Here is a 24,842-nt window from a genome sequence, read left to right as displayed (position 1 = left end):
AACCAAACCTCCCTAAGACTGAGAAAACAGAAAGAAATAACTTCTGATGCTACTTTTGCTACATTTTGCTTAACTAAACCTGCCAATGTTGATGATTGCTCTTTCCCATTAGACCCCAATGGCCCTCTGTCATGATATAAAGATGGGCTTTGGCATTTTGAGACAACTGTGGATCTGCTCAAGGTCTTCTCCCAGAGGGAAACACAAGCTAGATGAAGGCAAAGTTTACTATGTTTCCAATGCCATTAAAATTTCTTATAATGTGGAATTTCTCCATGATAAAGGGTTATAAACTTTATCTTGGGTCTCATTACCCTTATCATATCTACTTGGTCTGAATACTGAGCCAGGATAAAACCTCATGGAGGCTAAACAACCCTCTCAGACTTAAAACTCATACCCTAAGTTGAATTTACCAGCTTTTTTTTTCCCCAAAAGTTATTATGGAAAATGTTAAAGGTATACAAACATAAGTGGATTAACACAATGAATGCCATGCCCCCAACACCAACTTCAATAATCACTCCTTATGGCTAGTCTTGTTCCATTTATATTCTCTCCTATCCATATCCCCATATTACCTTGAAGCAATTGTCAGAAATGATATTTCTGAATGAATATTTCAGTATGTCTCTAAAAGATAATGTAACTGTAAAACTATTATCCTAAAATTAGTAATAATTCTTATTGTTAGGAAGACGAATTTCTATCTCAATACCATCACATTTCCAGTCAATCAATGATCACATTTCCAATGGTCTTGTAACAGTCATATTTTAAAAAACCATTTGTTTGTTTGCATTAGGATCTCATCAGGGTTTACCACTGTGTTTGGCTGATAGCTCTGTTAAGAATTTTCTTTTTAGGATTTTATTTATTCATGAGAGACAGAGAGAGAGAGAGAGAGAGAGAGAGAGAGAGGCAGAGACACAGGCAGAGGGAGAAGCAGGTTCCATGCAGAGAGCCCGATGTGGGACTCGATCCCAGGACTCCAGGATCACGCCCTGAGCCAAAAGGCAGACGCTCAACTGCTGAACTACCCAGGCATCCCAGTTAAAAAACTTTAAAAGTTTTTTTAACTAGACGCCTCCCCTCCTCAACAGAGAGTCTGCTTCTCCCTCTCCTTCTGCCCCTCCCCTTGCTGCTGCTGCTTCTTCTCTCTCTCCCCCCCTCTCAAATAAATTACTTTTAAAAAAATTTTTAAATAATTTTTTAATCTATAGATTTCCCCCTTCATCTCTTTTCTTTCTCCTTGCGAATTACTAAGTTGAAGAAACTGGATTGTTTGTCCTTCAGAGTATCCCATGGTCTGGCTGCATTGGCAGGTAGAATTTAATATGTTTTAGTCTTTTAAAATTCAGGTGGCTAAACTTTTTCTTGCTGCTTATTGATGGACAATAGATATCCCACGGTGCACTGAACAAAGCCAGGATGCTTTTCTATTCTGCTGGCATTCGGTAAAATGGAAAACAAACATAGACAAGTTTTAAGGATGCTATAAAATTATCTTTGGGGCAGGAAAAGAAGTTGGAGCCTGGGCTAATAAAGTAGTATTTAGGTCACGGGAACAGGCAGAGGTAACAAATGTTCCAGGCCTTCCTTTTCAACTCCCCTGATAGAATAGAGAGATTAGAGTGGGCTCTAAAACAAGCAGGTTGAGGTGAATCCCAGCCCCACCACTCTCCAGCTGTGGGTCTTTAATCACTCCTTAACTCCTGTGCTTCAGGGTCCTTATCCATAAAATGAACATAACACACTCCACACCTACTGCGTGAGAATTCAGCAAGATAAATTCAGAGAAAAAGCTTGGCAACAGTAAGTGCTCCCCCCCCAAAATAGTTGTCATTATTATTTTTAAATTATTATCCCTAACTAAAAGTGAAAATCTCCCTCTCAAAACTAAAGCTCAACTTTTTGAGGTACCACTTATACCCCCACTAAGTGACAATTCTAAATTGAGTTTTACCCTAAAGACTTTTTGCCTTGTGTTCTTGACAATTTCCGTTTATAATGGCACTTCATAACAAAAACTACCCTTGCTGTGTGATCATCTATCATCCATATTTTGCAAACAGCAGGAGAATCAGCTGTCCTTGAACAGTCACAGAACTAACCTTCTTGACTGTTTAAAAAGCATTCAAGGGAGAGACAGATTTCTTTTCCTTAGACTAAGAGCCTACCATGTGCAAAATATGGCATTAAGCACCAGCAACCTCATGAATTCTAATCTTCTGGGTTTTAAGGGGGGGGAAATCCAATGGTTTTATGTTTTAATTATTAATAACCTGAGAGGGTTTTTAAGATTTTATTTTATTTGAGAGAGAGAAAGAGAGTGCAAGGAAGAGAGAGCATGAGTGGTGGGGAGGAAGAGGGAGAAGCAGATTCCCTGCTGAGCAGGGAGCCCAATGTGGAGTTTGATCCTAGGACCCTGAAATCATGACCTGAACCAAAGACAGATGCTTAACTGACTGAGCCCATCCAAGTGCCCCGAGGGTTTTCACTTAAAGTATGTATTCAGTGCCTATCACTGGGCCCTATGCTGGGGGGGGGGGGGGGGGGTAAAAAATTAGGAATAGGGCACAGTCTCTGGAAAAAGAGTTTATACAGTCCATTAGGACAGAAGAGAGGTTTACTAGTGATCTATAATGTAATATAATACAATATAATGGTAAGTGTCACATGAGAGGTCAAATGAAATGCTAGGAGAAAACCAGGAGGGAAAAATAACTCAGATAAAGGTAAATAAGGGGAGCTGTTCAAGAGGGAAATAATATGAAGATGAAAGACTGGACAATGTATAGGATTTCAACACGTCAGAGGAAGGGTTGGGAGAAGCATAAAGAATTTCAAATAAAAGAAACAGGAGCATGTGGGCTGAAGTGTGGGAGTATTTAGCCAACAGTAGTAGCTCTAAAATATAGGATGCATGAAGGGACAATGAGAAAGGAAGCTAGAACAATCAGTTGGGCTAGATCCTAAAAGTCCTTGATAAGTAATGGTAAGGAGACTGGACTAGATTTGGTAAGTAACTGAGAAGTGTTGAGGTTTTCTGAACCAATGAATGGTACAGTCAGAGCTGTGTTTTATATAAATTAACATGGATGCATGAAGGTGAAGGGAAAGCAATTCAGAAGTCAAGGACCTCTAAGTCAAGAAGAAAGAAAGCTACGAATACTAGCTATATTATGGATGGATAAAATATACTTGGTCACTGAAATGAGAAGTGAAAACTCAAAGTTAGCTGCAGAGTTTGGAATCTTAAATGTCTGGAAAAAACAGTGGCACCATTAACAAAACTGTAAGTTGATTCAAAAAGCTAGGGTTGGAAGAGAGGTAACACAATGAATTTCATCTGTATATGTTGACTTGATCTCCCAGCAGCACATACACAGAAGACCATAACCAACAGGAAGAGTATGAAGAGAGGGCCAGTGAGGGAATCTTGGAGAAGTAGTATGTGTAGGATGAAGCAAGGGCAAACGGATGTGGAAGTAGTGTTCAGAGAAGACTGTGCAGGTTAGGACAAATCAGGATTCAAAGCACGGAAGAGTTTTCCAGGAGTCACAAAGACAAAAGACAGACTGGAAGTTAAAGGAATGAGTGAAGAAGTAAAGGCAATGAATGTAGACCCCTTATTTAAAATTCAACATAAAAGAATAAAGAAAAGAGGGGATATAGGCAGAAGCACATCATCACAAGAAGGGTGAATAAGTATCTTATACTTATGTGACCACAGTCACATAACTTTTATTACAGCATATTGTTGGAATTGTCCTGGGTTTTTTTTGGTTTTTTTGTGTGTTTTTTTTTGTTTTTTTGTTGTTGTTGTTGTTGTTTTTGAGAGAGAGAGAGAGAGAGACTGTGAGCATTCATACATGCACATTCAGGAGCAATGGAAGAAGGGGCAGAGGGAGAGGGAGAATCTCAAGCAGACTCCCCACTGAGCACAGAGCCCAATTCAGACTCAGGGCTCGATCTCATGACCCGGAGATCTTGACCGGAGCTGAAATTACCCGACTGACATTTAACTGACTGAGCCATCCAGGCACTCCAATTATTAGTTATTATTGTTAATTTCATACTGGGCCTAACTTATAAATTAAACTTTAACCATAGGTATGTATGCATATGAAAAAAAGTTATATATACAGGGTTCACACTATCATGGTTTCAGGCATCTACTTGCAGTCTTGGAATATATTCCCTGTGGATGAACAGGCACTACTACATCCGTTTTTGGTTTTTTTGTTTTGTTTTGTTTTCTGTTTTTTGTTATTTTTTTTTTTTTTTGGTTTTTTGTTTTTTAGGAAAGGACAGTCCAAATATTTTTATGCAAATAAAAGGGAATAGGGAGGAAACAAGTAAAAACACCTGAGACAAGAAAGAAAAGGAGTGACCCTGAAGACAAAAAAAAAAAAAAAGAAGGCAGTGAAAATATCTGTTTCAGTGTCTCTGAAAATACCGAGACAACATTAAGGTAAAAAAAGAAAGAAGCTTGAAAATCAAGATGACTAACTGTCAGATTGTTTTTTTTGGCCTACACAGAGTTTCAAAAAATGTGATTTAAACTTGTAGAGATTTCACCTAGAAAACCAGAGACTTGATTTTCCTGGAAAAAACAAGATGGGCAATGCCAGGCCCAAGCTTCTGTAAACCACCACCGCTGCTGCCCACACCTGAGGCGTGGCTGGCACCCTGTAGTCCACCACAGTCCCTGCCCACGTCACACTCATTTCAGGAATTTCAATGGCTCCTCTTGGCAGCAGAGTTTGTGACCCCAACCTAGATCTTTTCAATAAAAGAAGACAACAATGTCATCCTTAGAGAGCAAGTAGGGACTACAGACTTGAGACTTGGAAATTATGGAAAAAATATTGTAACAGTCATGGAAGGAAATGGGATAGGAAGTCAGCAGGAGATGAATAACCAAAGGATTGTTATCTAAGAGTCTGATGGAGAGAGCAATGATTCATCAGTTTGCCTGCCAGTGCCCGACAGCCTAGAGGCAGAGGTCACAGGGCAGTCTTGGTGGGAGACAGGAAGACAAGGTTCTGGGGTGCTGGTGGGGTTGGGGGTGGCCTTGGTAAGGAGACTTTAGGTGCTGGTGGCTCGGGAGAACAAAGAAGAGACATCACAGGAGCAAAGAGCAGAACAGGAAGAGGGACAGACCTAGAACGCAAGATAAGAAGGATTTTCCTAGAATTTTTCTGGCAGGAACTTGGAAGTCTCATCTGTATAAAAACATCAGAGGACAGACACACATCAGTGAAAGAGTTGAGAGACTTGGGGAAGAAAGTAAAAGCCTGATTAGTACAAAAGGGAAAAGTTAGCCCTGCAAAAATTTACCATTACAGTTTCTTCATCTCTCTGATACTCAACTCCTAGAAAAAACCTGGAATAGATTTTTCTTTCATGGAAAGAAAAGAAAAAAACAGAACCAGACTTCATAAATCATAATGTAATAAGTTCAGAAAATTATATTTTTGTGCAATGAGCCATGTGAATGTTAAGGCGATTTTTAAACTACACACTTGACTTCTCTTCAAATATCCTTAGTTATGATTTTGAAGATAAAAAGTACACTCATTCTTTGTCCTTATATGCAGAGGACTGTATACATTATCTCGAGTTTTGAAGAAGGAAGGAGATCAAAAGTTCAAAGTTGAGCAAATTCTCAAAGTCTCACACAGCAAAAGCTTATAATAAGGGAAGGAAGAAAGCCAGTGTTCATGACCTGCTTGCCCAGTGCCTGAACTTTTGGTGTCTGCATATTCCCTGAGTTCCTTTATGTTTAAAAGAAAAACACACAAAACAAAACGACATGTGAAAGCTTCATCTTCAATGTCTGAGTTACTTACTTTTACAGCAAGAATGCCTTTGTAACTTTTTTAGATTTTTTTAAAATTTAATAAAATGAAGCTAAAGCAACCTTTCTAAAAATCAAAGAAACATAAATCAAAATGAGACCTTTTATTTCATGTACCATATAGCCTACAACATAATATTCGCAAAGGTGTGGGAAAACAGGAAGTCTCACAGTGTTGCTCCTGTTGTTCTCATAGATAACACAAGCCCATGGCACAAAATTTTAAAAGGTACCAAGGAGCTATTCTCAAAACTCAGTCTCCCTCCCTCTACCTATGCCCAGACACCCAGTTCTTCTCCTTGCAACCAACTACCAGTTAAGAGTTTCCTGAGTGTCATTCAGAGAATCCGGAAAATCACAGGAGAGAGTGCAAATTGATATACTTTACTGAACAACAGTTCAGCAGCATCTGTCAACATTTAAATACACATTGCCTAGCAACTTCACTTGTAAAACTACAAAAAAGTGATCTATGTACCTAGATGCTTATTGCAACATTTAGAGGTTATGAGTAATTGGAAACCATTTAAATGTAAACAAGCAGAATACACCCTCCCAGAACACTATGTTGTCATTATAAAAGGAGAGGGGAAAAAAGCTGCTAAAAAAAAGAAAAAGCCAGTATGAAAGTTTTTCATAAACAAGTTTCTCATAAACAAAAATTTCTGGATATACATATGTGTGTATGACCATTGTCATGTCTGGGAGGATAGTCAAGCCATTTCTAATTTATGTTAATTACAGACCATGAGAAATGGGAAAAGAGAAGACTTTCATTTTTTAATACTACAGTATTATGTGAATGACAATGAACACAGACTGCTTTGGTGACTTAAGAGTTTTAAGAATTAAGTTTAAAAAAAAAAAAAAAAAAAAGCAGGCGCCTGGGTGGCTCAGTCGGTTAAAAGCATCTGCATTCAGCTCAGGTCATGATCCAGGGTCCTGGGATTGAGTCCCACATCTAGGTCCCTGCTCAGCAGGGAGCCTGCTTCTCCCTCTCCCTCTGCCTGCCACTCCTCCTGCTTATGCTCACTCTGTCAAACAAAATCTTAAAAAATCAATATATGGATGAAGCTAGTATCTGTAAAAACATTTTGCATGTATGTTATCAAAAAGCAAAAGGTATGGTAGGTGCAGACCTGAATATTCGAGAGCTGCCGCAAAGGCCCAGGCATGCACTAATGCATGATATTATCAAAGAACAAATGGGAATCCTATGTTCTGAGGGCTGCAGGAGTCCTCAAGCTGGAGAGGGAAGCTATAATGGTCTAGCCATCCACAACATGCAATTTTTTTTCTCTTCTTCTAGACCCAAACTTTACTTCCATGAAGTGACTGAAAATATTGGGAGTGGACAAAGAAGGGTGATGGGCATGGCAAGAAAGACATCTAATAAATCTGTTCCTTGGGGCACCAATCTGGCTCAGTATGTAGAGTATGCAATTCTTGCTCTCAAGATTGTAAGCTTGAGCCTCTTGTAGGGTGCAGAGATTACTTAAAAATAAAACTTAAAAAAAGAGAGAGAGAGAGAGAGAGAGAGAGAGAGAGAGAAGGTAGTCCTGAACACAAGAATTCCAGAAGATCTCCAAGAATATTCCTAAGGTCTACTTTCTAAATTTCAGCCAGAAGCCAAACTTACTTCCTGAAAAACTGGGCATCAAGTGTAGAAGATCAATTTTAATCTAAGAACACGTAGTTCATTTGTCAAGAGGAAACAGAGATGAAAAAGCTGCTGACCAAGGAGAGTTAGACTATTAAAACACATCAGCATCCCTCTATCTCCAGTGGTGATCAAGGGAAAGGATGCATTCACTGATTCCATGGAAGTTTCCCAGGCTTGCCAGCAGATAAACTCCTGAAAAGGAGAATGCCCTATGAGGCAACATTCATTCAGAATCGGCAGGCGGTCATTAAATATCTTTTCCACCAGCTATGCCCAAAAGCCCTTCCAACATTGGTCTTATTTCTCAAACTCCCTGGATTAGTTTTCCGTTGCTGCCACAACAGATGACCACAGACTTGGCTGCCGAAAATACCACTTATTTGTTATCTCACAGCTTCACTGGGTCAGGAGTCTGGGCACAGCTGGGTCCCTGCTCCAGGTTTCACAGGCAGAAATCAACGTGGCGGTAGGGCTGTGTTCCTCTCTGGAGTTTCTGCCGATGAGCTCATTCAGATTGTTGGCAGCATTAATCCCATGTGGCTGTGAGACTGAGGTTCCCCATTCTCTTGCTGGCTGTGGGCTAAGGGTTGGTCTACAGACATGGCTTGCAACCTCTTTCAAAGTCAGCAATGGTGAGTGAGTTCCCCACTCTAATCTCTCTGCCTTCCTTTTGCCTCCCCCTCTGCCCCATCTCTCTAAATCTTGGGCTTTTAAAGGCTTATTACTTACTTACCTCGGGCCCACCTGGATAATCGAGGCTACCCTCCCTATCTTAAGGTCAGCAGATTACTGACCTTAATTCCATCTGCAAAGCTCCTTCAGAGCAGTACAGAGATTAATGTTTGATTGAACAACCAGAAGACAGGCATCCTAGAGGGGTATCTTTAGAATGATGCCCATTACATCCATTTATGTTCTGAGGTAGAAAAAACTGACCCAAGGAGTCCAATCTACCTGGATTTTTCAGAGTATGATAATGAACTGGCGCTGCTTTTACAGGAGTTATTTTGATCAAAACTGCAAATAATTCTGATGAATATTATTATACCCACCTTTATAATCAACAAAACTATGGCTCAGAAGCTAACTTGCCTGAGAGCACAAGAGCTGAAGCTAGTAGAATAAGAATGAAATCTGGTTTCAGCAATCTTAAAAAGCCCATTTCCTTTGCTATTTCTAAAAGCAATACACAGTTGGGACTTCTAAAAAAGAGTGGTTTAGTTGCTAGTAATAGGAGTAAGGAATACTGATACTTAAAGCAGAAGAAAAGGAAACCGAATAGGATTTACCAACAAATTGATTCTGTAAATTAAAGGTGAAGGACAAAATAAAATCAAAGTCAATTATCACTTAAAGGACAAACTGAGATTTAAATTTTAATTTTATTTAAATTTTAAAAATTACCAAATAGGCATATAATGGGATTCTAGTCCTAAGGCTAAGCAGGCAGCATAATACCCCATAAAAGCATGTGCATGTATGTGTGTCCACAGGTGTGTGTATATGTTCACACACATATGCTTTCACTTATTTTCTTTTACTCAACAAATATTTATGAAGCATCTTCTGTGTACCAGACACTTGTCTAGTTGCTGGACATAAAGCAATAAACGAAACAAAGTTCCAGCCTAGAAACAGCAAATAAACAAGTGAAAATACAAGAGATAGCAACGATAGTACCACGGAAAGAATAAAGCAGAGGGAGGAAAGAGGGAGCTCAGAAAGGAGGAACATTATTTATATAGGCCGGTCAGGGAAAGCTGAATTGACATGTGCCTCAGAAAATGTCCTGAAGAAAATGAGGGAGACATGCAATTCTCTGGGAGAAAGCATTCCAAGCAGAAGGAATGAAAAGTGCAAATGCCCTGGGGCAGGAGTATGCTTGCAGAATTAGAAGAACTGAAGAGAGGCCATTGTGGCTGCAGCAAAATAAACAAGGTGGGGAGGGGCAGGAAGAGAGGTCAGTGAAGTCAGAGAAGCTGGGTGTGGAAAATTACTATGCAGGAGTTTTGGGTCACTCTAAAGACTGAATGGGATTTCCTCCTGAGGGAGATGAAAAGCCATTAGAGTTCTGCATTAAAGAAAAATGGTGGTTTATCCACAAATAAAGAACTGAAGTTCAAAATACCAAATCTAGTAATAATTACTTCTTCCTGATGAGGTGACTATAAATTTCCATTTCCCAGTTTTACTTATTATTTAAAAAAAAAAAAAAAGGGTTTAGTGCATAGGATATCAAGTTGGTTTTTAAGGGCACTAAAGTGAATCTAGAGTGGTTCTCTTAAGACAAATGGTTAGGTTATTTGGCTTTGGCTCAGGAGGGCTGGATTTGGTTACTGATTTTGTGTGCATTCAAATTGCCTGATGCCTATGAACCTCAATACCTAGTTCTCAATGGAGGTACCAGAGCCCATGCCATCTGACTAACTGGAGGTAAGTAAAACACTCACATCGTACTCAGCTCAGCTCAGCTCCTAAAAGAGCTCCCCACACCCCCACACCCCTTCCAATGGTTATCTGTTAGTATTACTTCCAAGCATAGACCAATCAAATCTGCTTAAGGAACAGCTAATATGTGTGAGTAATCCATAGCATACATTGGATAAGGATCATGTGTTAAACCGGACTGTTTCCTTTCATCTACCCTCTGTAAGTCACTCTCAAGAATAATACCACTCTAAACTAACTTAACTATCAAAACCCAAACTGACAAATCTTTTGGCAGCAAAGAACACAAAATCCAAACCACCAAAACAAACAACCTTCCTGTGCATTTAATTCATCCCTGAGGTTTTGTGAACTCCTCTCCCAGGGAAATCTTTTTATTCCCCTCCAGTTTTTCAGTCAAGATCTAAAACAGCCAATAAGTTGAACTTAAAATGCAAGATAACTGAACAGATACTTGTGAATCGAGGGGGTAATATTGGACTCTCAAAGACTAAAAATAAATACATTTTACACAAGAACAGACTTCTGACTACAAACTTTGAAATCATTCAAATACATAGAACTTTCCATGTGTAATATTTACTGGTCATGTCAATACAAATTCTCTTGGTAGATAAGAAGATCACACAGACTTTATCATTAAGGGAAGCCTCGGCCGCTTTTGTTCAACATTCTAGTTTAAATGACAGTTTTTGTGCTTTGTTTTCTGAGGAGGAGGAATAAACAACTTTACTATCTCCTAGCCTATGTGTCCTCTCTAGAGAATGTCAACTTAGCCCAGTTACATTTATTTTTCGTGTAGGGAAATGGCAGCGTCTGTTCCACACTGGTGCTATGTGTGTGTGCACGGAAATTTCACCATTTAATTTTCATGTCTGGAAGGAAAGGAGCTTATAATTATGCTGTGAGGTATAACTGTAATTAGGTTTTCAAATACCATAGGTATCCCTGTGATCCAATTTTAAAATAACAGAGAGTTCTGGTACTGTATTATTGGGTTGGCTTTTTTTTTTTTTTTCCCTCCCTTGAACCATCACATTCCTCAAACCTCAGGAATCATGAGAAAATCTTATAGTTAGAAAAACGTGTTTAATTAAAAAAAAAACTAAAATTAAGCTAATACAAAGTGTTACTAGTATTTAGGAGCAATAAGATTTCATACATACTTGTAGATGCTTAAAAGTCATCATTATGGCTACGAGTTATATTCAGCAAAATAGGTTAATGGCAAGTTTAATCCGCTTAACCCTATTACCTCTGGTGATGCTAATAAGATTTTACAATAACACAGCTTCCTATGAGGCCACACAGTGCACTTTATACGTGCTCCTTTACATTTATATTTTGCAGAAGATGAAACACCTCTACAATTCATAGGTCTTACTTAAGTCTAAGCAGTATGTTTGTGTTTGTGTGGTGTTTATGTTTGGCGGTTGGAGGCAGTAAGATAGTTCTTGACCCACATAGGATAGTATGTAAGACATAACATGTAATATTCTATATCATTACACATACTCCCACTTTTCTGTACTGCTCCCATTCTGGGAAAGAGAGAAATCAACTGAAAATAAACACTCCCAATTCTTGGTTGTAGGTTCTAATTACTAGAAATAGCCCGGTTCATTTAAAAAATCAGTTATTGGTTCTAAACACCAAATAATCTTGGAAACACCACAAAAGTGTTTAGAGAAAATAAATCTATGAGAAACAGAGTACATAAACATGCTAGATAAGCATTTGTAAAATATAAAATGCCTAATAATTTTATTCCAATATATTTCAAGGGCCAACTTTCACTCAAACATACCCACTGCATTATGAAAATTCCATCAATGTATAAATTGTACACAAATACCCAAAGTCATATGGAGCATGGTAAGGCCAGGTTGATGGAAAAAAAAAAAAAAAGACTCCCAAGAAGTAAAGGAATTCATGTAAAAATGGAGCCCCCTTAAATAACTGAGTGATTCTTACTGCACAGGATTATTAGAAAACAAAATTAAAGAATCTCTATGGAAATCAGTAGAGAAGGAGAACTTTCCAGAGCACTTGGAAATATAAGAAGGCAGTTCACATTCCAGTAATTCCAGGTTTGTTCCCAATAAATTTGCATTACTCATTTTTCATATAAAACCGATAGGGGAGCATTTAGCACTTAAACAAAATGTAATATGTCCACAGTGTTGGAAACTCTTTGTGAACTGACCTAACTGTAAAAATAACATGAGTATTCAAAAGAAAGAGCTCTTGTAAGTAGCAAATACGCCCATGTAAAAATCTATATAAAGTATCATTCTATAGACTTTTTAGATACGTGGTAACCACCTTCACAGTTTTTCAGATTATTCCCTTTCCTTGTGTTTCCTTATATTCCCTTACTTGTAAAGGTATTGTTACCATGACGTTACCCCTCAAAACTTAAGTTTGACACGAAAAAGCTCAGCAAGAGGAGAAAACATTTTCCTTCATTAACTTAAAAATAACTCAAGCTATGATATTTCTAAAGCAATCTCCTTTTTCTTTTTCCTAAAATACATATGAAGTCAGTCATGGAGGATTATCAAGTAACATGACTTGATGCAATTTCAGATTTTGAGATTAAACAAAATCCAAGCCACTTGGCCAAGACAGTAAACATACGGTCAAAGTGGAGTTCTCAGGGCGGGCGGGGGGGGGGGGGGGGGGGGTGTGCCTAAAAAGGGTCTTTGAGATTTTAAGACTCTCATCCCCTCCCTCTACATATATATGCCACAGCAAATGTAAAATAATCACTTTTCTTAGACATATAGGCTCACACATTAATTTATTAGACTCCAGCAATCTAACAATTCTAAGAAGTAACCAGTTTGAAATCTGAAGCAGAGAGGTTAGATGATTTATTAGTAATTTTAATTCTGTGAGTCATTCTTCCAATTTGCTTTCTCCTGATCAATGCTGGATATTAGGGTTGTATTTGCCTAAAAGTAGCATATAAGAAGAAAACTCTTCTAAAACAGCACAGATCTAGACAGAATGGAAGTTTCCCATTCCTTCAGTAAATGACAATTCTAATGTGGACAACATTCAATTCTTGGGAGAAAGAAACAGAAGACGTTATTTTGAACACCTAACTCCTGTAAACCTAACCTCCTACAAATCTTTCACAAAATCTGTGTAACTAGTCATGCAAGCTAAGCCTAAAACAGCTAGCCTGGTACCAATGTTCTAGGTATTGCCAGCATAGCTTGTTTGGTGATATCCCAAAACTGGTTTTTCACTCTATGATAACAAATGTTACCATTGGCAAAGAATGGAAACACTGTTAAAGATTAAAGTATCAAACAACATTTCTTTCGGTATTTGTCTTTCAGTTAAATACAGAAATGAATGTTAATACTCTTTGTCACTCCCAGATGGCCACAGGAATGTCCATATTAGCCATCTGTAGGTCAGAAACCTTATAGTTAGCCATGTCAAAAACCTATACTGGACCTTTCATTCTCCAGCAGAAACCTGCATATCAACCACAACAAGGTGATTCAAAACCAGCATGGTATGATGCCAAAAAATACTTTACTCCAAAAGCAACAGATGTATTCTGGAAGCAGTTTTATTCCATGGGTTAACTGCTAATTTCAAAATATTCATTATTCATAATTCACCTCATGTGAATGGAAGGTGGATTCCAGTGAATGGAAGTTTTATTCCATGGGTTAATCGCTAATTTCAAAATATTCATTACTCATAATTCACCTTAAGTTTCAAAATTTAAGTTCTAAACATTAAATGTAAGGTTTTGGGGTTTTTTTAAAAGTTCTGAGTAATCTCTACACCCAATGTGGAGTTCAAATTCATGATCACAAGATCAAGAGTCACATGCTCCACCGACTAAGCCAGCCAGGCATCCCAACACTAAATATAAGTTTAATGTGGACAAAAAAAATTTTTTCCACGGCACAGCCTCTTTCAAGCATAAGGCCATTTTTTTAAGTTATTCATAATTTTATGTAAAATGGTGCTCAAAATGCTTAAAGGAAAAAATACACATGGGTTAGTCAGATAGAGATCAGGACAATTAACATGAAACAGGGGCTCCCCCATCCCACCCCATCCCTCACCAAAATTGTACTTCTTAAGATTTGAGTCAACAAAAATACAAGCTTACCAACAGGTAAAAAGCTTTAAGCAGTGCTTATTGTAGCCAAGTGATTGTTACTCCTTAGAGAAAGGGTGAAGACTTGGGTTAAAATATCTTTTGCCTTCAATCCTGATTTATGATTTCCTCCACAGAAAAGCACAATTTCTGCCAAGTAGAGGAACACAAGGCTTAGCTTGCCTATTGGGGGCGGAGGGGGGGGGGGGGGAACCAACAGTAGCAATCTTTTTTTGCATATAATAAGCACTTTTATTTAGCCCACTAATGTAAAACACAAAACCAAACAAAGGCATAAGGGATCTATAGACCTGGCAGGATCTGCAAAAATAAGGAACAAGAAAAGCCATGTTAAGCGACATTTCCAGAGTTTTTTCAGCTCTCATCAGAATCCAGCAGTTGTTATACTTTCTATGACCTACGCCATGGAAAGGGGATACTTTTCTTCTACCATTCTCTCTCTCTGAATAAAACAATTTTTGAAAAGAACCAGAAGGAATCAGCTGTTTTTACAAAATCATAGAACCTTATCAAAGTCTAAAAATTTTCTGATGCATCTCAATGAATCCTCCCACCTCCTTGAAATGGCTAGACTCATTCGCTTACTGGAATGCCTGCCTTCCCCGGGTCATTTTGCCCACTCCACCCCATCTTCATCTCCAGTGAGGACTGTCCTCAGGGATCAAACAATACAAGGCTATTCCCTCTTCTGCGTAGTAAGCTGGCAAAAGTTTTATAATAGCAGTTCTGTCTCCCTTAACTTCCCGGGACTTCAAACTCTAGTTCTTCAAACCACTCCTAATAAGTCACAATTTCCAGGTCTCTGGTCATAATATCTCCCCACCCTAGCAACTGGCAACCTTCCAACTTGGCAACATCCCTCAAAATAGAGTGTATGGAGTCTAGCATAAGAATCTCTAACATGGAGCACACAAAGGGAATAGTTGTCTCCAGGAGACTGGACACTAACTTACATTAAATCTGCTAAACGTGGTAAGGTTAACTTTCCTTAACCTCTCTGTTAGCAGAGCATCACGTTTGTCCAACCAAGTCATCTTCATTTTTAGTTGATTTTTAAAATGTAAATTCATAACATAACATATAGTCATGTTAAATAAGATAGTATCTGCTTCACTTCACCATGTCCTCTCAAGAGGATTAGTTTCTGAATACTGTCATCAGTGGTCTCTCCCAGCTTTGTTTTAACCTCAATTCCCAATCTCTGATAAAAATGCTGAGTCCAAACTCTGTGGTGAGCACTTCGAAATTCCAAATCATTTTCTCTTAATGCACATCTTTTTAAAAAAACAAAAACAAAATACCAGTTTTCATAAAGCATTTTAAACAGAACCTGAGAAATCTTGTGAATGGCAATACGTAAAGAAGGAATAATTCATTTCAACTGTTTTATTGGGGAACAGCTGGGTGGCTCAGTAAAAAAATACAAGAGTTAAGTGACTAACTCTTGGTTTTGGCTCAGGTCATGATCTCAAGGTCATGAGATAGAGCCCCACGTCAGGGTCCAGGCTTAGCTAGGAGTCTTCTTGAGATTCCCTCTCCCTCTCCTTCTGCCCTTTCCCTATTGCTCATGCATTCTCTCTCCCCCTCCCCCCACCCCCTCCAAAATAAATAAATCTTAAAAAGAAAATTTTTTTGTTGGATGGAGCATGATCACTATCCCTACCAGTACTGATCTCCCTACTACAGATGTCTTGATTATACCAGTCTATGCATTATCTTCAGAATGTGACAGAAGCCTTAACAGGCCTACCAGCTAATGTCTTCAAGTTGCCATTTTAAGTAATTTACCATTAATACACATCTAAGCACTAATGTTAACCAGATGGGAATTGTTAAGCACCCTTAGTATCAAATTTGTTGAAACACTGGTATTCCCGAAAGTCACCTTTTTTCTGCCCTGTTCCATTCTGTGAGACAGATTTATCCGAGATGTAAGCAGGAGTTGCTTATCAAGTGCCTCTTTCATCAGTTTTTTAGATAAAAAAAATAAATTATATGTGTTAAGATTTTATTTATTTATTCATGAGACACACAGAGAGAAAGGCAGAGACAGAAGCAGAGGGAGAAGCAGGCTCCCTGCAGGGAGTCTGATGTGGGACTTGATCCCAGGACCCCAGGATCACACCCTAAGCCAAAGGCAGACACTCAACCACTGAGCCACCCTGGTGTCCTAACACATGCAATTTAGAAAGTATTCTCTAACTGTTCAATTTGAACATATGGAGGAGGGAAGAGAAATGGGAGCTATTTGATTATTGGCTTCGGCCAGCTCCATCTCCCTATTTTAATGGAGGATCCTCCAAAAAATGTTCACAAAAAAGGTATGGAGAATGACTGAGGGAATCAAATGAGGGCCAGCAATAATTATGGTATGAATGATACTCTCTGGACTTGTGCATGTTGAGTCCCTGGGCATAAGGCCCAAAATGATCCATGTACTTGATTGGGGACATCTTTTCCTTACCACAAACTCTGCAACAAGAATTGTTTTTATTCAGTTCACAGATCACCAATTGATTCCCCTAGAGAGTGAGCCACATAATGCGAAGGCTCCTTGTGGAGAACCCATCAAGCACCAGGGACCTTCTCAACACATATCCCACAGCATTCTGGTCACATCCACCCGGAGAAAGCTTTCCTGAGCACCCTCGGGTTTCTGCAGGCTGCTCCATGAGGTCAGCTCATGCAAGTGGATGGGTTATCCAGCAAGGGAGCCAATGGCCTTTAGCCTCTGGACAGTCAAGAGAGCAGTAAGCCAGAAAAGGCTGCAGACAGGGCACAAAACAGCATTCACACTGGGCCCTGCTGAGCACAATCCCCAACCCAGCTGGGTTGAGTGATGACAGAAGCAGCATTATGGAGGGCGAGATCAGACTTGTCAGTCACCCACTAGAAGAAGTTCTGCTCTCTTCATATCACTAAGTCCACTGTAAGCCCCACCCAGGGCAGTGGCCAGGGCCATGCCACAACACATTAAGCTCAGTGTTACCAGAGAGCGCTGAGCCAGAGAGAAGAACCACCTCTTCCTCTGTGAGACACAGACTTAGAACCACAACTAGTAAAAAAAAAAAAAAAAAAAAAAAAGAACCACAACTAGAATCCCCTCCCCGCCCCCTCTGGTACAGTGGCCTGGATGAGAATACATTTTTCCTCTTTCATCCTGAGCCTCATCTGAGCCTGAGCCTTAATCCTAACCTTCATGCTCCATGCCACAGCTGGCCACTCTCTCACTCTGTTCGGGGCAGCCCTCCAATAAACCTATACAACAGTGTCAGGGTTCTGACCACAGTTCAGAACCACTCAGCAAGATGTGGAATCTGTGATCAACTGTCAGGGATTATCACAGCAAAAGGGCACCCTGAACCCAAAACCTACCACAGTTAATTCTCTTTGTTAACAGTAAGTCTATTTTAAAAGATGTGCAAGGAAAAATGTCCACAATACTCTCCCTTTGAAACGCAATCCACAGGGTGATCCGAATTGAAAATACACCACCCATTTGATTCACTGACAACAGAAGTCAGAGACCAACAAATTCAACAGTTGGTGTTAGGCAGGCACACTGGTGAATTAGAACAAAAGCCATGTTAGGATTAGAATTGTCTGAGTCAAAAGAATTTTAAAGAAGTGTGGACATATCTCACTTACCCCTTTGTTCTAAAGATAAGGAAACTGTGGGTCAGATGGTCCTGAGAAAGCAAACACACACCTGGAATGCAGTCTGCTACTCAGTAATTAGGATTCTATGTTCAGCAGGCTCCTTCAAGGTCTTCTAATACTTGTCTACATATGGACCAGACTGTAAAAACTTATTTTTAAATGACAGAAAAGCTATCCATTTAAAAATATTCTGCTTCATCTCTAGATGGCAGCTTGACAAACAAACTTCCTATCCTTTAGCAACATATCAACTTGAGATAAAAATCACTAATTCCATAAAAGGAATTAGAGACAAATGAAAAGCCAAGTAGTGGAGTTGCCACAGACATTCTGGCCAGCCAGCATGTGAACACAGATGGGGCTCAACATATAAGCTGTAAAAATAATACTTGGCTGCTCATCTGTAAGTGACTTCAATTACACAAAGTCATCAAAGAGTATGTTTCCCCTGATTTTTTGATTTCCAAGACTTTCCATCCTCCTAGGTTTTAGATTTACAACTTTCCCTTTAAACCACATCAGTTGCTCTTTGGAAGTGGAAAAGATATAAATTATATATAAAGTCAGTTCCTTCTAGCTAATGCCAGTTTAGAAAGACAGTACTAGCAGGGGTCCCTAACCTAGAGTGACCATGATTATTTTTAGCATCATAGCAGGTAGGGATGGAGAAATGAACATTCCCATCTTCCTGCAGGTGCCACTCACTCTCTCTGGGAATTCCTCTTGACTGCAGGTCTGGGTCACATACTCCCAGAGGACAATGAGCAGCCCTCTATCAGATCACACTCTTCTGGAACCTTAGCCAGATCTATCATGATTATAGATAAACTAACACTTAAGTACCATGTTATAGAATTTATTTTTAGAACTAGCCATGTGACCTCGGGAAGTTTTCTATGTGCTGGTTTTCTCATCTGAATGGGAGTAAGAGTACCCATCTCAGTTGCTTGTTTGTGAAAAAGAGAAAAGAACAGTATCCACCTCAGAGTAATTGTAGAGAGTATAATGCTTTTATCAATTAGATCACATAAAAGCATTGCCACATCATAGTCAATAAATATCAAAATTATATTGCTGCCCTTTTAAATCCTAACACATTAGGTGTCCTCTTATCTGTGCTTTTTTGTTTTTTGGTTTTTTTTTCACCAACTAAGTCAACAGCAAGTTCTTGTGATGCAGGGGGAGGGACATAAGCTTTGAAATTTGGCAGGAATAAACATCTAGATTCTTCTATTTACTACATTAATTAAAAATATATTTTTCCACATTCCAACACTGCTGAAATTGGAATGTCTTACATTCAGTGAAACTGGGTATTATCTCTGATCTTGAGCAAGTTAATTTAATCCCTGTAAAACTGGTAATATTACCTTCCTCTCTTACTGTTGTTGGAAGACACAATAACATAATCATGCAAACCCCTAAAACACAGGAGGCAACCCTGACAGGCCCTTTCATTCTGCACCCTTGTGTACAAAAAAGATGCTTACAAGGTGAATATTTACATATATTTAATAAGGCACCCCATTATGCAGAGAGATTTAAAAATAGTGTCCATCAGAAAAAATAAAAATTAAAAATAAAAAAATAAAAATAAAAATAGTGCCCAGACCCATTCCAAGCCAATGTGTGTGGGTGGCCTCTAGAAAAGCAGTATAAGTACAAGAATTCTCAGGATCGGGATCCCTGGGTGGCGCAGCGGTTTGGCGCCTGCCTTTGGCCCAGGGCGCGATCCTGGAGACCCGGGATCGAATCCCACATCGGGCTCCCGGTGCATGGAGCCTGCTTCTCCCTCTGCCTGTGTCTCTGCCTCTCTCTCTCTCTCTCTGTGACTATCATAAGTAAATAAAAATTAAAAAAAAAAAAAAAAAAGAATTCTCAGGATGGACAATGTATGGACACCCAGAGCCCTTGGCAAGGACCCGCAGCTGCTCTTAATAACCCACCAGAGCCTCGATAGTGTCTAACTGCCTGCGGAGACCAAGCTCAGGTTCAAAGTGTGACAGTGGGGCCAAGAGTGTAGGAAGGGGCCTTAGGAAGGGGCCTTTTACAAATCCCATAACAACTCCTGGCATGTAACAATCTTACCTTGTTTTAAGCACTTAGTTCATTATGCTCTGCTAAACCCTTCACAATAACCCCATCAAATACAACCAACTTCATCCGCATTCCTGTTTTCTGAGGCCTGGAGTTTAAGTCATACCTGACTAAGTGGCAGAAGTCTGTGTGGTTCCACGGCCTGTGCCCTTAACCATTGTGTCCTTTCTCAGGTTGGTTATGCCACAGCAGCTCTAGAAGGAAGCAAGATGCCCTCGCATTTCGACATCTTGCCTTCCAAACAGCCAAACAGCATCCACTCCAGGAGTGTGTCAGAACCTTCTGGTTCCAGATAAAACAGAGGCAAAAGTAGGTGGATGCATGGGGGAATGCATTTTCAAGCCCCTCAGTGCCACCTTGGTCCTCAGACTTGGGGAAACCCTAATGGCCAACGTCCTGTGTGACTTTTTTCCATTTGTCTTATTCCTGACTTATTTCCCACAGCTCTAAGCAACACTTGCCAGATCACCTCTGGTTTTCTCTTTTCTTGATAGGCTTCCTCAATCTTTTTCTTTTTAAAAATTCTGGTTCTTCAAGGTTTCTCTCCTAACAACAGTTACTTATCCCTACACTATACCACACTTCTCTGCAAAGAAACTTCTGGATTCATCCTTTGCAGGTGTGAGTCACAATGAAAAGTCATAGTTGGAGATTCCCCATCCGAACTTTCCAGAATGCCAATGCACATGTGCAGGCATGTTAGAAAGATAAAACTAGAGGAAATCACAAACCACAGTACAGCTGGCCTTGCCTGCTCCCTGTACTATCAGATCACCTGAGACTCTAGAGGTCACACTGGGAAAGACCATCCACATGGAGATTAAGAAGACACAGTGCACATGTTCGACTCACCTTGGTCATTCCTCTGCAGCAGAGTCACTATGTTACATTAACTTCCTTCTCATCTGAGAAAACCTTATTTTATGCCATCTCCCATTTCCAGGCAATACAATAAACTGACTGCCAGATCACCTACTCCACATGCAATCACCAAATCACCACATCCCTCAAGGGAGGAGATGTGGGTCTAATACAGAACCTACCACCAGGGGCACCTGGGTGGCTCAGGGGTTGAGCATCTACCTTTGGCTCAGGTCATGATTCCAGGGTCCTGGGATCGATTTCCCCACAGGGAGCCTGCTTCTCCCTCTGCCTGTCTCTGTCTCCCTCTGTCTCTCATGAATAAATAAATAGAATCTGAAAGAAAGAAAAGAACAAACAAAAAAGAACCAACCTACCACCAAAGCAGCTGGAGTTGTTCGGCCTGTGAATAAGGAAGAGTGACCTATTTATCTCTCTACTACACCTATAAGAGCAGATTAGTAATATCTTGTGTGACTTGGCATTACGGAGCTTCTGAGTGGCAGGGCAAAGAATACAAGGGTTACAGAGGAGATGAGGGGGACTCGCTGAGAAGTGAAATCCACTTTGTGCTATGCCAGGCCCAAATCATCAGACTTCCCTACTGAGCCCCCTAACACACTCAAACTACTGCAATGATGGGCCAGCAGAACGCCCTGCCTCCTTGACTCACTAGAAGGCAGAAACTGAGGAAGAACTGTGTTCGCTTTTACAGATATGACTTAATCTGAGGTTGGAAAACATGTAGGGGTTTGGCCTTGTTTACCCATCCCACTTATACCACAAACCATGCCAGACGGCTTCAGACATTTGCAGAATACAACTGGCTTTTGGAAATGCCAGGAAACTGGTTAATTTTTTCAAAGCATATCAATGTATCCTCTGGCAATGTAAATCCTAAATTACCATCCTCGACCATACTAAAATGCCCTATCCGGTGACTGGAACTTCAACAGAAGCCACACTCTCCCATATTTGCCCTCCAGTTGTTAAGATCCCCTGGATAGTTCTGGGTTTAATGGTTTGTGTGCCTCAACCTGCTTTGCTTGACTTTTGTGGTGGTGACCCACCAATTCTGTAAATTCAACATGAGCTTAAATATTCCAGAAACAAATGCATTTATGTACACATGATTAATATTCTAAACATGCAGTAATTCATCCTTGGGCAGAATCGCTCAATTACAAGTCAGCCATTTCACACATACAGAAGCTGGCTCCAGCTATATCACAATCAGGTATAAATATTATCCAAGCATCTCACAAATTTCTGAAAGGCTGGAGATCTGTTTATCATTAACAAAAGGGTATAACCTCTTCTTTTGGTTTTGCTAAGGGATCCAAACTTTCTAACTTTGCAGGAAAAGAGACCATATATGCCAGTATTTTGGTGCTATTACTGTTTGTTTCTTTTTTTAAGGGGTTAGATTCTTTGAGATGGGGGAGTGGACGTTGGTATGTTCCACCCAAACCCCATTTCTGAGAGCCAGGTGCACTCGTCCCTGGCTGCTGACAGTTCACAGGGAAGGTCCCCAGCCAGCTGTAGGACACTGCTTCATCAAGGTTAAGCCACCAGAAGGGGTGGCCAGCTGCCAGCCATGGGCTGATTCAGGAACACAAAGGTCCAGTCTCTTGCCTCAACTGGGGACATCCCAACGCCAGAGCTTTCCATAAGGGCAGCTAGAGCCTCAGTTCTAACTGCATTGCTGGTCAGCTTCTCCTCCACCAAATCCTACTGCCTTTTCCTCACCCCTAAAACCCTTCAACACCCAATTCTCACTGTGCTTCTAATATACCTCATCAAAGACAGGCTATTTCCTAAGTGTAGAAAGTTATTTGTTCAATTGTACTGAGGAATTTACAGGCCCTAGACATGTTCTATCATGACATACTATCATAGGTCTGATGAAGGCCAAAAATAATCTTTGAAATATTTCTGACTCAGCTTAATAATTACAAATGTTTGATAGTCCAGGTCACTTTCTCTCTCTCTCTCTAACTTATTTGAGAGAGGGAATGAGCAGGGGGGAGAGGGAGAAGCAGAGTCCACCACTGAGCCCAGAGTCCAACAAAGGACTCCATCGCAGGACCCCTGGACCATGACCTGAGCTGAAGGCAGTTGCTTAATCAACTGAGCCACCCAGGTGCCGCCTAGGTCACTTTCTAAACACCAACCCAATTCAGTCAACAGGGACAGGAGTTAAATAATGCCCAGGAATATCACAGGCTCACAAACAAAGAAGGTGAGACATTGCCAGGCTAGTGATTTGCACATCACAACATCAGGTGGCTTTGAAAACTGACACCAGATCACAGGATGCCAGGTCTTATGTTTTCAACCTTAACCAATGGAACACACTCCTCCCCACATAAAACACGCTTGCTTCATGACTTCAAATCCTAGGGAATCATTCTAATGCTACTTAAAGAGAAGAGTTCTACATATAAGTATGAAAATAAGCCCTGAACACTTTTTCCCCCAGCATCTCAAACTTTTAATAACAGGGAACAATTCTTGGGGCTAACAGATTATTGATGACTTTGTAGTATTTACTGCATCCCCAAGAACACAGATGACAGGCCTGAGCAAGAATCAAGAGCTACTGCTACAGTGTTGCCCAGGAGGCAGTACCACCTTCCAGAAAACCTCGAGGAACCATCTACCAGTCATTCAGGCTCTAGCCCAGTTTAGGGCCTGGGCTGAGATGTCACAAAAGTAGAAGTCAGAGCAAAAGCAGGTACTTGTACAGTGTCTGTATTTTATTACTAAAGGTTTGAATTCAGAAAGTTAAAAATGTAGATAATGTACTCCATATGAAAAACTCAACTTAAAATCACACTCCTAAAAAAAAATAAATAAATAAATAAATAAATAAAATAAAATAAAATCACACTCCTGCTTAACATTTGATTGCTCTTTACGCATTGTCTCATTTGACCCTCACCACTCTCCCTGTGAGGGCACGACTGGTATTATTTTACTATTATGCCCAGGTTCACACACCTGATCAGTGCTGGATTCAAACTGCCAGATTTTTGGTTCAGGGTTCTTTCCTATAAAACCTGCCAATTTGCAATTTTTTCTACATATCTCTCCATGATTGTGTGCAAAGCCCCAAGACTCTGTCTCCCTCCTCCATGTGTTTTTCTGGCTCCCACCTTCATACCTACAGGTCTATATCTCAGAGGAACAAGGACTACAATAGCAGGTAGTCCTGGAGAGGGCCACAAACCACCCTCAGAGGGGTCTCTCTCTCTCAAAGACTCGAAACAACACACTCTGTTGGTACCACAACTTCTGAAGTAAAGCTGACAAGAGGCTCAGGAGATCAAGTCATATGACCACCAGACCACCAGGGTTCAATATCTCTGGCTAACCTGGCTCCTGTCATTCAAATACACAAGAGAGACGGGAAAAGAGGAAAAGGCTTTATATAAGGCTCACCAATTTCTTAGGCATAGTCATCGTCCTCAGGAAAGCCTTCCACTCTGGTCAGTAGGATTTGCTACTGTCATTTGAAACACTTGGTGGATTTTATTCTTGCCAAATTGGCATTCTGTTTCTGCAATGCAAAAAATGTTCGGACCAAAGAGATCAGATAGGGATTTTCACGTTTTCAAGAACAGAAGCAAGCCTCTCTCTGCCTCAGGTGGATGCATTACAGCTTGTGGGAGTGCTAATGAGAGCTAATTACTCTATTTACTTCATAAGCCAACCAGCCAGCAACAAGAAATGCCTGGTAAAACTCTCTGCATTCTCAGGCTTTGTTTCAAAGGGCTGGTGCCAAAACAATCTGGCTGGAGTGATGGGCTCAGGGCTGCCCAACTGGATTGTTATCTGGAGATCACAAAGCACAGTCTTTAGACCTTTGTATCCTGTAAATTAATAGTCACATCAGCACCAATTTTATTCTTCCACACTTAATCTACTCTTTCACCATTATCAACACTCTCACCTCTGCCCCCAAATGTCCACTCTGGTTGCAAATTAAGAGATCAAACATTAGGCCTGGAATTTTAGGAAAACGACTGCCTACCTACCATTAAAACTGGGTGTGGCATTTTACAATGTCCTACATTCACTTTGCAATAGTC

General features: G+C 40.1%; 1 protein-coding gene across 9 annotated transcripts in view; it reads right to left on the bottom strand.

The window, feature by feature from the left end:
• Positions 1–24,842, bottom strand: part of PPFIBP1 (PPFIA binding protein 1) — a 167,287-nt gene that overhangs the window by 123,654 nt on the left and 18,791 nt on the right. Inside the window, exon 2 of one of the 9 annotated variants that reach the window (XM_041736507.1) lies at positions 24,193–24,310. The exons of the other annotated variants lie outside the window; for them this stretch is intronic. The gene's annotated coding sequence lies outside the window, so the exon portion shown is untranslated. The remainder of the gene's footprint in view (positions 1–24,192; positions 24,311–24,842) is intronic. 9 annotated transcript variants of the gene reach the window in all.

This window comes from Vulpes lagopus, chromosome 21, assembly GCF_018345385.1.
Source record: "Vulpes lagopus strain Blue_001 chromosome 21, ASM1834538v1, whole genome shotgun sequence".
NCBI lineage: Eukaryota > Metazoa > Chordata > Mammalia > Carnivora > Canidae > Vulpes > Vulpes lagopus.
The sequence above is the reverse complement of the archived record's forward strand: the minus strand, read 5'-3'. Positions and strand labels throughout refer to the sequence as shown.